The sequence below is a fragment of the Melospiza melodia genome, chromosome 4 (genome assembly GCF_035770615.1).
Source record: "Melospiza melodia melodia isolate bMelMel2 chromosome 4, bMelMel2.pri, whole genome shotgun sequence".
NCBI lineage: Eukaryota > Metazoa > Chordata > Aves > Passeriformes > Passerellidae > Melospiza > Melospiza melodia.
Genome location: NC_086197.1, coordinates 84,292,559 through 84,299,982, shown reverse-complemented (window position 1 = coordinate 84,299,982; position 7,424 = coordinate 84,292,559). Strand labels below are relative to the sequence as shown.

The 7,424-nt window shown below is 46.2% G+C and overlaps 1 protein-coding gene across 1 annotated transcript in view; it reads left to right on the top strand.

Annotated features, from left to right (window-relative positions):
- Positions 1 to 263: 263 nt before the first annotated feature.
- TRABD (TraB domain containing) overlaps positions 264 to 7,424 on the top strand; it is a 31,933-nt gene continuing 24,772 nt past the window's right edge. Inside the window, exon 1 of the mRNA XM_063155420.1 lies at positions 264 to 345. The gene's annotated coding sequence lies outside the window, so the exon portion shown is untranslated. The remainder of the gene's footprint in view (positions 346 to 7,424) is intronic.

Below are 7,424 nucleotides of genomic sequence, written 5' to 3'. Positions count from 1 at the left end.
CACGGATCCGAGCGGTCGCTGGGCCCGGCCCGGACATGGGGCCGCGCAGCTCCGACCCGCAGCGGAGCGGCCGCCGGCGGAGGAGCCACGCGGGGCGAGCGAGGGAGGAGGGGCCGGCGGCGGGCGGGCTCGGTGGCCCTGGCGCGCTGGGAGCTGTAGTCCGCTGCCGCCCGCTACTGCGCGACCGGGAGCGGAGGAGGACTACAGCGCCCAGGGTGCCCCGCGGTGGCCCCGCCCCGCGCTGACTCGTGCAGCACGTTGTCCGGCTAACGCGCCCCGCGCCCGCTCCGCCCGCAGCGCCCCGGCCAGCGGCGGCTCCGCCGCTCCCATCGCCCAGCACGGCAGGTCAGCGGGGACGGGGGGCGGCCGCGCTGCCGCGTCCCTCCGGGCCGGGGGGCGGCGGGGCCGTGCTGGGGCCGACCCCGGTCGTGGTGGGCGCGTGCAAGGGGAAGCGGATGGGGGCTGCCGCCGTTCTCCCGGTGCCCCGCAGGAGGGGAGGGGGCTGCGAGCGGCGCGGCCGTGTCCCCTCGCTGTTCGCCCTCGGCACGCACCCGGCCCTGCCCCGCCAGGTGCCGGCCCGGAGGTGCTGCCGGGCAGCGGCCGCTCGGGCGGGCAGGGAGGTGGCCGGGGCGCGGCGGCCCTGCTCGCTCCCGTCGCTGGAAGCGCTCCCCGGGCCTGGCGAGGGAGTTGCAGCCGGGGCTGCTCCGGCGCTGCCCCGCCGGTGACCCCGCGGGCGGCGGGACCGAGGGGCCTCTCCTCGCGAGCTCCGTCTCGCAGCGGGCGGGCTGAGGCCATCGGCCCCGCTCGAGGGGCCACAGGAGGCCGGTGCCGGTGCCCGGGGCGGCCCGCGAGGAGGCCCCGCGCTGCCCTGCCCTGCCCTGTGCTGCCGACCGGGGAACTGCGGCTGGGCAGGAAACCTGGGGGGAAATGCGGCTCTGGGGCCGGTTGTAAGGTGTCTTCAGCTCCTTCGTTATGGCTGTTCACTGGTTTGGGGGTTCACGGACGTGGCACAACGCTCCTGGTCCAGGTGTTGGGTGATAAGAGCGTGGGATTTGTTTGGTTCTGGCGGAAAGCTGCGGAAAAGCCGAGACTCACAGTTTTTCTTCTTTTCTTTTTTTTTTTTTTCTTTTTTTTTTTTTTTTTTCTTTCTTTCTGGTTTCTAAACAGTTGTGTCTTTTTTTTGAATTCACCTCTGAAAATAGTTCAAATTAACCTAGCTCTTGAACATAACTCATGTCACAGGCTCTTCTCTTGAAGAAAATACATTTTCTGATGCAGATGTCCATATTATAGAGGTATTTAATTTTGCTAGCTTTCTGGAAGAAAAAGAGTATTTTTGTTTGGTAAAACTTCGGAGAAAGTTGCAACTGGTGGGTTGGAAAAGTGAGAGAACGAGATGGTCTTTTACAAGTTAGATGCTGTTTCGCAAATGTAGTGGTGACAATACTAGTCTTAAAAAATACCCGGGGTGTCTGGAATGACACTTCTCCATTTTGTAGAGTTGTGTATCTGTGCAACTGCTGTCCACCTCATTAATGGAAGTATTCCTTCTTAGAAAGCTAACAGAGTCCAGCAAAAAAAATTTAAAAACCCAAACCAAACAGATTCCAGAGGTTTCTCATTTGTATTTTAGTAGGGAATAGACCTTACACAGTAGGGGGGAAACGTATCCATTTAATTATTCTAAGCTAAATAAGTTTATTAATTAAAATATTGGGGGTGTGGCTGTGGCACTGCTGTTGGTGGCAGTAGACTTTAAAGATTCAGTAACTTGAATTGACTATTCTATTGTAAATTTCAGTTTTAGGTTGCTTATTTTAAATGTCAGTCCTCACAGTGTCTGGCACTCTGGCATCTTAACTGTATACCACTTAGATATTGTGTAGCTTGAAGAGTTAGATTGATTTTTCAGTAAATTCTTTCTTCCATATGGTAAAAATGATGAAACACTGCTGCTGCTGCCACCACAACTGTGAATGAACCACGTGGTATTACCATCTATTTGTGGGAGAGTCATACGAGTGCTTTTTTTTAAAAGAATACTTTTTGGAAAGCATCTTCTTGTTCCTTATTTGCTATTCAGGAAAAGTGCAGAGAGAGATTTGGGGCAGTCTTTGAAAATGTAGAAATGAGAGCAGGCCAGAGATAAGTGTGCTCCAGATTTAATGGGAGTGGTGTGTAACTGTGTCTGTCTGAAGTGATATCACAGCATGTGTTTTGCCAGCCAGTGCCAGTAGGAAAGAAGGATTCTGTAGCTCTCCCTGTCCTGTGGGGAGACAGGACACTGGCTGTCTTTCATAGATGATTTAGTACAAAATCTGACCAATATATTCTCTTGGTGATAGTTGTTACTAGATTAGAAACATATTTGCAAATACCTATGTGTCTTGAATCTGAGATCAGACCTTCAGTCATTGAATGCTTTTTTAAAGGCCCATTCAAATTTCTGATGGTTTGAACATGTTAGTTAATACTGCAGTTCTGTATTTGAACTTAAAACTTTTGTAGTGAAAACTCTTTTCCCCCTTTCTAATAAAGGACTAGGGGAACATAACTTTAATATTAAACCACAGTTTATGGATTTGTATGAAAACGTGCATGCACTCAGTGGCAAGTTCTCTTCCTGTACACTTCTTTTTCTCATAATAAAAAAAAAGGTAGGGGAGCTCTTTTCTACTCCTGCCTCCTTCCTTCCCTTGCCTTTAGTTGACCTGTCTTGCAGTTTTGATTGAAATCACTGAGGGATGCAGGATCTTAGCATGTCCCCATGCAAGAATTTAAATGTCCTGATGACCCTGCCTATCAAGCACTGCAGTGGGGCTCCAGGAGTGTATCTTCCAGTGGGTAAGCCCTTCAGGCTGTCTGCTGAATAACTCTGTCTCTATTGATAGTGTGACGTCCTGCTCTTATGTTGAGAGCGTGTCTATCTCAGGAAGGGTGTGCACGCTTTTGAGAGAGAGCAGGAGCCTACGCCATGGCTGAACAACAGCACCATGACTGCTGGTGGAATTGAAGAAAGTGTCCAATCACCTGTGTGCTGCTGCATCAGGAGATGCTGGGCTTGCCTTGCTAGGGTGCATATCTTGCATGTTGTGCTGGTAGCTGTCCTTCAGAAGGACAGCCAGACTGCCGGTTACAGTGTAGCCTGGAAAGAAGGCCTGTGTGTGAGGTGTTTTTTGTTGGTGTTTTGTGTGTGTGTATATATATATATATATACACACACAGTGTGGCCAGCTGTAACAGAGATGTCACCCTTCCCCTATGCTCTGCACTGGTGAGGCAGCACCTTGAGTGCTGTGTCCAGTTCTGGCCCCTCAGTTTGGGAAGGACATTGAGACACTGGAGCGCGTCCAGAGGAGGCTACGAGGCTGGAGAGGGGCTGGGAACACAAACCCTGTGAGGAACGACTGAGGGAGCTGGGGGTGTTAGTCTGGGGAAAAGGAGACTCAGGGGTTGCCTCATCACTGTCTGCAACTCCCTGAAAGGTGGCTGTAGCCAGGTGGGGTTGGTCTCTTTCTCCAGGCAGCAGCTGACAGAATGAGAGGACACAGTCTCAAGCTGTGCCAAGGGAAATAGAGGTTGGATATTAGGAAAATGTTTTTCATGGAAAGAGTGATAAAGTTCTGGAATAGCCTGCCCGGGGAGATGGTGGAGTCGCTGACACTGGATGTGTTTAAAAAAAGAGTGGATGTGGCACTCAGTGTTGTGGTTTAGTTGAGGTGTTAGGGCATGGGTTGGACTCAATGATCTTTAAGGTCTCTTCCAACCTAGTCATTCTGTGAATATACTGAATTTGTTAGGTGCAGAGTCCTTTACAGGTTAAATGAGTGGCTCAACAGCTGGATGAACCTGGAAGTAGAACAGCTTTCCTGTGAGTGTGTCAACAGTACTGAATTGTTAGTGTTATCATGGGGCTTCTGTGACTGCAGGCTGGAATTTGCTACCCTGGAGCTTTCTTTCTGAGGAGTTTTTCTTCAGTTCTCTGCCACAATAGAGCTGTATTTCTTTACTTGTTGCCAGAAGATGGGCTCATGTCATATAACTGCATTCAGCTTTGTGTTCACATAATGATTTTGAAAGCTTGTTCACAGATAGTGTTTGGAGAGTAGGATGAAAGGGACAGGCAAAAGAACACTAGTGATAAATAATGTGCTTGGCAGTTGGGCAAAATTATTTGTCTCCTCTGAAATCCCAAGTTTAGCATCATAAGGATCATGTTTCAGAATGTTTATAACAAGAGTGAATGTGTGTGCTGGTACTTTTGAGATGCAGCAGACAGCCATTGACACCACAGAATTTCTTCACTTGTTTCCTTTGCTTGCTGCTTGTAGGTAATGAACAGAGTGGAAGAGCTGCTTCTTGTAGAACTCCATACACGTGCAGCAGCTGTGCTATTTCCCTGCTGTTCTGCTTGGGAGTGTTTTGCAGAGGATTTTCCAAAACCAGAAGTATCGCTTCGTTCATAGCTTTATGTGGCCCAGAGGGAGATGTACTGATAGCTTACCCTGAGCAGCTGGATACAGGAAAGTCAATAAAATTATTTTGGTTCTAGATATTTGCTGAATTCACATAATTCACATTGGAATGCAATAGGAAGGTGACTTGAATAGATGTGTAGGGTCTAAAAAAATGCCAGTTTCTGAGTGCCTGTCCAGACTTGAGCCACATCACTGTGGTCTTTCTGTCCCATGTTTCTAAATTTAGCAGTATATTTGTAACCTCTGCAACCTCTTAAAAGAGTAAGCATTTGGGCTAATGTTTGTTCATAAATTTGCAAGGCAGTGCATTAGCATCCTGATTCACCTCATACCTCACTCATTTCATCAAGTAGCCCCAGTCAGTGTAATTAGCAATAACTTGTAAAACCACAGAGCATATGAGAATGCCATCTTGTCTTTCACCCATAAACGTGTTTTTAGTGTCCCAGGCCACATATGCTCATGTTTCAACGCCTCCTTTCAAGCAAAATGAATGTAGTTGTCTTTGACTTTGATGTTTTAACTACCAAAGCCTGCAAATGGACAATGACCCTAGTGTGCAGGTACCTGAGTTTAGGCTGCATATGTCTGCACAGTTCCTTTTGCAGGAAAACCTCATTGATGCTCAGAGGGTAAAAATATGCATTTTGAAATTTCTGAACTTCTGAGTGGTGAGAAACCAGAGCCACGCTCTACAACCATCTGTGATTACAGAACCAGTTGCTCATTGAGTTTCAAAGGCGTGGGTTTGTGTCAAAGAGATAACATGCAATATGTGGAGTAGGTCACCTTGGTGATAATTTTGAAATACATTCCAATTTCTGAATTTGTGGCTGTTACATTAATTGGTAGACAGGTCTCCACAGATGCATCCTTCTGAGTATGAACAGGCTATCAACAGAGTAGACACCATTTGGAGCTGATGATTGTTTGTAAACATTTGTGAGATTTCTGTGCATAAGTATGGAAAAAACCTCATCTATCTTAAATACTCTGTTTATGTTGCAGAGTATGAGACTTCAGAGGTTATCTGTTATTTTGGTTTTGCCTTCTTAGTAGGTTAAATGTTAAGCATGGAAGGTGCTTTGTTAGGTATTTCAGCAGTAAGTAAAGAATGCAGCAGTTTGTCAGTGGGAGAAAAGTTTGGTCTGTATCTTCTAATACTGATATGCCTCTTTTGTTTACATAAAATAAGTGATCCTCTTAAAAGGTGGCAGTATTCAAATGAGATGTGCTTATGCAGTGCATAATATGAATATAAAATGTACAGACTATACCAGCTAAATCAAATATCCATTGCTAGTGAAACTGCAGGTTTAGAGGATGAAAGGAGCACAGCACTCTTAAGCCACATAGGTGCAGATAAGTTTTTATTGCTGCATCTCAAGCCAAGCTGTGTTGGAAGCTGTGTTCTGGCCAGGGATACTGGTGTTAGAGGACTTGCACACAAGTCTGTTTGTGACATAGTCTTTTGTGTGTGCTTGTGGCTTATGTCCAGTGCAGGGCAGTTTTGGCTCAGTTGTTGCATGACCTATGTGAGGTGTGCTATATTCTCACTGGAGGATTCCCACCTTATTGTTCAACACCTTGCTCTAAAATTCAGTCCTCAGCCTATCTCTTGTCTTTCCCACAGCAACTTCAGAGAAACAAGGATGGGTGGTGGTGCCTTGTTACTAGGAGGAAGTGCTGTCCTGTGGGGTGTGTGGGGATCCTAGAAGAACCAATGATTAAAAAGAAAGGAAAATTCAGATTGCAAAATTGAAATGCTTTGAAAGTTCCATGAGCCTTCTAACTACTTGTTTAGCTACCAGAGGTCAGATTTGTAGGCGTATTTAAGCATTCATATACCTCAGTTACTTATTTGTAAGCAGGAATGTATGTACAATCCTATCTCAGAGGCTACAGGATTAACACTTTGATATTAACACTTTGATTAACACAAGAGATGTGGGTACTTGCTGCAATGTTAGTGAATACTGTAGCTATGAAAAGCACTAATAGATAAATTGAGATTTGTTTGTTAAGGAGATCAAACACAGAAATTTTTGCCTGTTCCTTTCAATAAAAGGTGGAACAAGCTGTAGTTTGGTGACTCCTTTTCTAGTGTCTTTACTAGCTATTCTGATGTGTGTGCAGCACATTGAAAATACAGAGCAGTTATAAGACTATGGACAACTTTTATTTCCCTCTTACAGTGTCAACATGTTGAGGAAACAAAGTGCTGCTTCTGAATTTCTGTATAGCTGAGAAGGAGGAAAACATCCAATAAAAATCTTGTTAAAAAGTGGCTGACTATGTTGTTTTATAGACAGGAGCATGAGAGGTTTTTGAGAGCTTTTTTATCGATTCAGTTGAATCACTGTCTGAAAGAAGCAAATTTAGACAAGACATTAAGGGAACAAGTTTAGCCCTACTGTAGGAGGATACTGGAATGAACTGTCTGTGTGGTGTTTGAATTTTCTCACTGAAATTAAACAGGAAAGGGCCTTTTGTTCTTTAACTTGCCTTGCTAGAAGCTGATTTGTGAGTGCATGTACCTCTTGTGTTCTTGAGACCGCAAGACTAGGAGAGTTTCAGATGCCTAAATATGAAGCTGGAACCGAAACACTTTGGTTGACTAAGGCTATAAAAATGAGTTCATGAGAAGATTTTGTGCAAGGAAGTTCTGCTGAAGCTGGTTTATGTTAGGAAAACTGGAGGGCTGATGTGAAATAGCATGGCAGGGAGTTCTTTCTGCCTCTGCTTTGTCAGCATGTGCAGGGAAAGCATTGCTAGAAGATGTTGAACTTTTCTGTGTGTTCCTTTCTGAACTTGCTGTTTTGGGGGAAAGAGAATAATGCCCATGTGCATGGGAACAATACAGCCCCTCTTTGGCAGTACTTTTCTCAGTAGCAATGGCTGTCTTGTGTGTGCTGTAGGAGCAAAAAGAGCTTGAGAGGAAATGTG